The sequence below is a fragment of the Plectropomus leopardus genome, chromosome 21, assembly GCF_026936395.1.
Source record: "Plectropomus leopardus strain MGB_pleo_1.0 chromosome 21, ASM2693639v1, whole genome shotgun sequence".
Lineage (NCBI taxonomy): Eukaryota > Metazoa > Chordata > Actinopteri > Perciformes > Serranidae > Plectropomus > Plectropomus leopardus.
The window spans coordinates 5,694,639-5,702,500 of NC_142196.1; the positions used below are offsets into that span (position 1 = coordinate 5,694,639).

A 7,862-nucleotide genomic window follows, 5' to 3' on the forward strand; every position below is an offset into this window, starting at 1 on the left:
GAAATATCCTTCTTTCTCCATGATTCCTTCAACCTTGATGAGATTCCCAGTTCCAGACGCACTGAAGCATCCCCACAGCATAATACTCCCACCACCATGCTGAACTGTGGGACTGGTGTTCTTTGGGTTATACGCCTCTCCCTTCTTTTTTCTAACATAAGCAATGTCTCCATGGCCAAAGAGCTAGTTTGGTCTCATCTGACCAAAGGACATGTTTTCAGTATGCATAATCCTTCTCCAGATTGTCCTTAGCATACTTCAGTCTGGCTTGAAGGTGTCTCTTCTGTAAAAGTGGAGTTTTTCTTGGCCTGCATCCTCGCAGTCCATTCCTGTGCAGGGCTCTAGTGACTGTCTTCTTTGACACTACTATTCTTGACTTGGTTAAGTCATTAACTAGAGTTTTGGTAGTTGTTCTAAGGTCTTTAGACATATATCTCACAAGTTTTCTTTCCAGAGTCTTTGAAATCTTTTGCTTCCTACCTCTGCCAGACTTGTGCCTCGCTGGTCTGTCCGTCCCAAGCTTCAGAGACTTGAGTTTTTCTGCGAGGCATGTTGTCGGACTGTCTCAAAAAGTAGGTATTTAGACTCATTTTGAGTTGAGAAGTAACCAGGCATGTAAAAGTATTATTTGGTTGGGTAAAATGAAAAATATTAGCAATTTAGCACACCAGCTCTCCCAAACGTAACCTTCCCACACGCCGCCATCTTGGGAACCTGAGTTTTATCAACTTTTGATTAACAAAATATATTATGGTATTTTTCATGATTTTTGGACGACATACAACAATGTGGCAGTATTTTCCGAATTTTGCACAACATACTATCCTATGACATCTTTTCATTATTTTTTTAAAGAACATACTATACTATTATTACTTTATTAGTTTTGGACCACATATTTAAATATTAAGTGTTTTATGGTTTCTGAAAGACATACTGTGCCATGATTTTTTATTTATTTTGGAGGATATAATATATTTTGACATTTTCTTTTAATTATAGACACACTGTTCTAACACACAGTTTTGAATGACTTATTCTTACTAAGGCATTTGTTTATGATTTTATGATAGCATACTATACTATAATGCTTTTAATAATTTTTGATGACATATTGTAGTATGTCATTTTTGTGGGTTTTGGACAACATGCTATATTATGGGGTTTTTTTAAATGACTTTTTCACAAGATTGTATACAATTATATTTTTTTAAAGATTTTTTTGAACACATAATATCCTGTTATCAGCTTTTTTAAAATGATTTTTGTTTAACACAATATACTTTGTTGATTAATTATGATTTTTGTCAAAATACTTTCCCATAACGTGTTTTACAATTTTTGGGTGACACAGTATACTATTGCGTATTTTCAATGATTTTTTTGAATGACATTTTTTTAAAAATTATATATTAGACCATGAGTTTTTCAATGATTTTTTAAATATCACACTTTATTATGACATTTTAATCTTTTTTTTCACAACATAGTATATTGTGACTTTTTTATATTATTACACTTTTATGATTGTTTTATAATCTATATACTGTACTGTATACTTTTTTTTGGCAACATACTCTGACAACAACATACTATGATGTAGGAAACCATAACTTTTTTTCAGGATTTTTAATCAACATACTATACTGTCACATTTTCACAAATTAATGACATACCAAACCATGATGTTTTATGAGTTTTTGAATGATCTCACTTTTAAGATGATGTTTCTATGATGTTTTTGGATGACATGACATTTTCATAAATTTCTTTATGACATACCTTCAGGGCGTCTTCTGTGGCTCCTTGCTGTATTCCAGCACTTTTTGTGCAGCACTTGAATGTCCCTATAGGCTTAAATGAAAAGGGGAAAAAAAAGTCATTTTAATAAACATACACACACACAGACACATATATATACATATATATATAAAACTTTTAGTTATTCATCTGTGAAACCAAAATGTGTAAAATGTGTGAAGTGTTTCTCTGCTCAAGCTTTGTCCCCCTCTTTATACAAGAAACTTGTGTTGAGCAGGTGTTGAGTCTGATTTTGAATGTTTATGCAGTGCAGGCAGCCTTGTCATTTCATTTTTCAATAATGTGACAGAGTAAGAGAGCCATCTGCTGGAAACATGGGAGAACTTACTGCTTCTTTTCAATCTAAAACACTCACATGAAGGAGCACAGTCTGTGATGGACACTCTCATTTCCTTTTAAGCTTTGCATTTTTTTCCTGTTTCTGAACAGTAGGATCTCCACATATATTAACATCGCCCCTTAAAGTTATTAAAAGCTGAAGGAAACTAACATGGCGTAATAATCACCACATCAGTTACCACAAATCCATCCTGAAATGAAATTGATCCTGAAATTGATCTTTGGTAAAATATGGTCACTATCTTATAATAATCTTGTCAACTATTGGATGTCGTTTTAAAATTAAAACACACTTGCTGTGGGAGTTATGACTGATGTGTAAAAGTGCAAAACCATCCCTGGCGTGCGTCTTTATGCTCGGAATAAACATTTATTAGTTAAACTACACTGAACGCACAGGCACAAGAGCAAGAGCAGACAGAGGTGATAATGACATCTTCAATTTTGGTCATACAGAATGAGATGCTGACACAAGGACAGAGGTTTGTGTTAACGTTGAGGTTCACAAAAGAGCAATTTGACAATGCTTTCAGCTGTGTGAGGTGTAAAAATGCTGCTCCAACTCCAGTGGAAATACATCATGCACTGAGAATTAAATCTGTGAAGCTGTTCCTCATCAGCATCAAGTCTGGAAGCTACCGAAGATGACACTAGCTTTTTGGCAGACTTCCTGGACACAGTGGAGCAATTAATCACTCTGTTGGTCAGACTGGAACAGATGATAGCCGTGAACAGAGCAGCACCTGACCTCACAAAAACGGAGAAATGTGTTGTCTTCCATATTGCAGGCTACATTATCGACAAAGTCATGAGGTTTGCCAGTGAAAAATGCAAAACTGCAAGTGAGCCCGATGACAGTCCTGCTAGAGTAAAAATATTCTAAATGATCTTGAAAGAGTTCAAAGGAAGTGCTCTTTCTTTTCCCTCTTAATAATGTAAAGATATTCATCAAACCGAGCAATTATTTAGGACTAGTATCTTCTCATGGAGCTCCCCTTGCAGTGAGTGTCTTAGAGCGTTCATATGACTGAGATTAAAAATTGAGGCAAAAAAAGAAAGAAAAAAAAAACACTTAAAAGATGGCCATCTTGGAAGCAAGAGCCATACTACAAAGATTAAAAGGAACACCAGTAGCCAATCTTCAACATTCAGCAAACTCCAACGGCTCTAAAGGTGCTGTTGGATCCCATGGACACTGCAAAGGAAGCCAGCACCCAGCGTGCATCCCTGCTTCTCCACCTGTAACATCGTTGGTCCTCATGACTCCTGACCAATAGCATTATTGCTATCACCATCATTAACGTTTCCTAAATCTACTATCTAGTGCATTAATGCATGTTTTCTTGATTCAGATAATGTACTGTTAATATAAAATCCTAGTCTTTTTACAGGACCCATTATGCCTCTCTTTATTTTGTATCATATGATATTGCAGTGATCGATGTTTACTGTATGCATGGTCAAATTTTAAAATAAAGTAGTGATATGTAAAAGTACAGTAATCCCTGTGAGCAAAAAACACAGGTTTCAAATTGACTTTAATGCTGTTTCCAATTATTTTACTGTACTTTGGCTCCATGATGACGTTGGATTGGATTACATGCTCCAGTTATGCTGACATAAGGCTACACTGCTGCATAAAGCCACATGCTAACATCAGGCAAATGTAAACTTGGTTGCTGTGTTAATATCTCCCTGTTTTAGGATGATTTTAGAACTGATAAATTTAAATAGAAAAAGGGGCTTACTAGCAGCAGCTCCAAGGCAGGCATGTAACAGGTAGATCTTAATACTACTCACTGAAAGACACACACACACACACACACACACACACACACACACACACACACACACACAATGAACTGACAAAGAGCAAAAGAACTTGTCTGCTGTACGCAGGGAGTGACTGATTGGCAAGTGCAAACAGGTGACCAGGAGGTCAGGTGACAGCACACTCATGAGGGACAGGTGAGACTAACCAGGCAGACAATAAAGACTGGAGAGAGGGGAAAAAAAGGTCTTATCCAGGGTGCTACCCTACTATGTTACTGTGATTAACAACAGTGAAAAATAACATTTGAATGCTATTTTTGAATGAATGCAAAAGGCATTATATCCATCTAAACAAATTTAGTGCATTTACATGCGATATTACCTTCCTCTGGGTTTTAAAGTGCAACGAAAAACCAAAAATCAAGTACGAAAAATCAAATTACCTTTTAAAAAAGAAGGTATATACAACCAAAAACTAAGGCATAAATATTGCCCTATTGTTCTTCTGACTCTATATTTCTGCTTACCTGGGATACAGGTACACTGGTGGCAAGGAGAGCTCTCCAGAGATGACGACCCCCTACCACATCTAAATGCATCCAGGACCTTGTTTCCCTTTTGTAACCCTGCACTGAGCTCGGTGTATAGCTCAACACCAGGAGGATCTTAAGTACTGGCCTGATGTTTCTGTTGCACTTCCGATACACATTCCATGCTGTCAGGGTTGATAAGTCTTAATCCTGAGGTGTCAGTTAGCTCCCACATGGACTGCAGCAGTCTCTGAATAAGGCAACGGATCTCCTAAGCTCCACACGTTCTTCTCTGATAATGTTTTGGTGGAGTTTATGCTGGCTGAGCTTGTGCTCCTGTGGGAAGATGCATGACATAAGATCTTGGTTGGTTTTTGCTGTGAATGACTGATCAGAAAAGTGAGAGCAAGTGAGCGAGAAGTAAATGCTTTTACTTTCGTACCTGTAACAAATAATACATTACAACATAAACCAAAGTGTCTGCAGGTATCAGCACAGTTTTTTTAGACCTTTCAAGATCAGTTTTAAAGTTAAGCCTGATTTTTAGACAAATCGGGTTTACCTGCATCTTGCTGTTGCACTGACGGCCTTTCAGTGGAATTGTATCAGTGCCCACAGAAACATCCGCTGCCTGAAGTATATCATTGGATCCGGTGGTGCATTGGTGAGCTTCAGTGGGCTGGGTGGATGGAACTAGGACAGTTATTGCTTCATCTGTCCTGTGTGCTCATACAGACACTGTGCAATTAATTCCTGATCATCTGGTGTGATGACCCACAAAATTTAGGCAAAAAACTCATCCAGTTCACCAGCAGCTACTTCAGGTGGAGAGCATGTGGAGGAGGAGGTAAAAGTGTTTGTCGTGGCAGTAGAGATTGTTGTGTTGGTGGAGGGATTTGTTGTGGTGGCGCGGGAGGTGGTGGATCCCAACGTCCCAACTGCACCTCTGACCTCCTTCCCACACTGCTTACAATACTCTTCTGCATGGAAGTCAGCAAGATGTTTTGAAAAGCTGTCAACAGCAATGTACTCCTTACAAAGAGCACAATAACTGCTCAGTTTGACTGCATGAGCTGCTAGGTGTGGCAGTGTCTGTCTCCTGTTGTACTGCTGTCGAGCTGCTGCTATGGGGGGTCCGATAATCCCTCTGCTGACTGTGAAAGAGTTTATTTTTTTACCATAGATGTGAAAATAAGTTTTTAACTTCATTGTTAACAGTTTTGAAGCAAGCACAGGTAATACGGAATGAATGCATTTTACTATTCAGATGATTAAATTAGCTATTGGAGAAGTTAATATACAATGGTTTATGGCAACCACCACCAGCACATGTTTAATTTAACTTAATTATCTAACATGAATATAATTATCACATACTTTGTGGTATCTACATTTGCAGGGAATTTTCTTCCCAAAAATGTCATAGTCACTGAATTTTTGGTTAAAAACAGGGGTCAAATGACAGGCATCAATGCTCAGCAAGGCAACCTTCAACTTCCTCACTCCCATTGTTTTAACTGTGAAGCTGTTTTTCCCCTGGGCATACTGACATATGATATCTGTCCATATTCATCAGGTTTACCTGTCTTTGTATTGTCTGCAACACATGTCAGGATGAGGTTTAATGTGGACCCAAACGCAGAACTAAAAGATGCAGCCAGGAATACAAACAAAAGTCAGCATTTAATGCTGATTATGAATAGCCAAAAATACAAACAGTTAACCTAAAAGAGTACAAGTACAAAGAAAAGATAAATCAAAACCAAACTGAAATAAACCAGAACCAAAAGAACGCTGGGAACACAGAGGTATATTTTCACAAAAGGCACGAATCAAGACGATGCTGGGGTAGGTGGACACAGGGAAAAGGTTGGAAACAGGGATTGGCCAACAAATGAAAGTGAGGCAGGAAACAAAAAGCTGGAGTAAAAAATACTGAAACAAAACAGGTTTGCAGGAAAGACTAAAAAGGAAAGACAGACCAGGCTGATAGGAGACAGGTGAAACAAATCAAGGAAACACACAAAGACAGGAGGTAAGAATCAGACATAAGACATGAGGACTGAAAATACAAAATAAAAAGGGAAAGAGAACATTGGAAAAAATAGTCAAGGAAAACACAACCAGAAAATCCCAGAAACAAAGTATACAAAAATAAACAAAAAAACATAAAACTTGACAGCACATACAAAAAAAACCCACACAAATCCATGGCTGAGAGAAAACAGCCTCTTATTAAGTGCGCATCGATGTCACATACTGGCTTTGTTGCAAGCCCTCTGTAGGGCTTCCCTCGACAGACTGATTGTCTCACTTCTTTTCTAGGAGTGCCTTGCCTTGGTCGTTCCATAATACCTATTGGAGATGCCAGGGATTGAACCCAGGGCCTCATACATGCAAAGCATGCACTCTTCCACTGTCAACTGAAAAGAGGCTTAAAAGAGAACGTCGCTGCTGGGCACCCAATGCTCAAAAGTGCCTCTCGTTATCGGCAGGATTCGAACCTGCGTGGGGAGACCCCAATGGATTTCTAGAAGAGTAGGGCATTTGCTGCTTTACTGCATATAAAAGGCAGATCAGTGTGCTTCCACTTGAAACAAGAACTGCGATGGCCGGGAATCGAACCCGGGTCAACTGCTTGGAAGGCAGCTATGCTTACCACTATACCACCATCGCCACACAAAATCTCATTTTCATTGAAAATTTCGAAATTTATCTGGACAGTGAAGCTGAAAAGCGGCTTAAAGGAGAATGTTGCCGCCGGGCACCTACTGCTCAAAAGTGCCTCACGTTGTCGGCAGGATTCGAACCTGCGCGGGGAGACCCCAATGGATTTCTAGTCCATCGCCTTAACCACTCGGCCACGACAACCCAAAACATCTTTTCCGACCAACCTCCAAGAACACCACGGCTGCGCGCAAAGCCATGTACTGCAAAGGCGGCAGTTTCTCTGGGCATTGAGAGTGAAAAGAGACCTGCATTCAAAATGTGCAAGATGGCTGCATCAAAGGGGGCAGGTCATGTCAGGCACTCGTTGCGTGTTACAATGGGGTCCAGGAAGTCCATTTTACAACTCTGGAAAGTGACCACAATAATTTTATCTTTCTTCACCGAGGTAAACATTTGTAGCACAGCACCGCAGCTGAAAAGTAATATTGCCGGACAGAGCGCTTGCAAAAAATTGATGGCCCACTGCAACAGCGTTGCGGATGACGCTGTGCACGACTGCAGCAAAGATGACTCAGGGTTTTTTTCAAATGGCTATAGCCCAAGCTGCCTGAATGAGCAAAGCTGTCACTGTGACTCAATCAGTTCTTTTCCAGCAGTGTTTTGCCAGACAGAGCCACCCTTTTTTGTCATTCCATAATACCTGGTGGAGATGCCGGGGATTGAACTCGG

The 7,862-nt window shown here is 39.4% G+C and overlaps 3 non-coding genes across 3 annotated transcripts in view; all 3 read right to left on the reverse strand.

Annotated features, from left to right (window-relative positions):
• Positions 1 to 7,067: 7,067 nt before the first annotated feature.
• Positions 7,068 to 7,139, reverse strand: trnag-ucc (transfer RNA glycine (anticodon UCC)). The gene has a single exon. It is a non-coding gene; the product is annotated as a tRNA-Gly (tRNA).
• A 113-nt stretch (positions 7,140 to 7,252) lies between these two features.
• Positions 7,253 to 7,334, reverse strand: trnas-aga (transfer RNA serine (anticodon AGA)). Its single transcript has one exon. It is a non-coding gene; the product is annotated as a tRNA-Ser (tRNA).
• Positions 7,335 to 7,837: 503 nt separating this feature from the next.
• trnaa-ugc (transfer RNA alanine (anticodon UGC)) overlaps positions 7,838 to 7,862 on the reverse strand; it is a 72-nt gene continuing 47 nt past the window's right edge. The window contains exon 1 of the tRNA in view: positions 7,838 to 7,862. This exon is cut by the window's right edge and continues 47 nt beyond it. This is a non-coding gene — a tRNA (tRNA-Ala).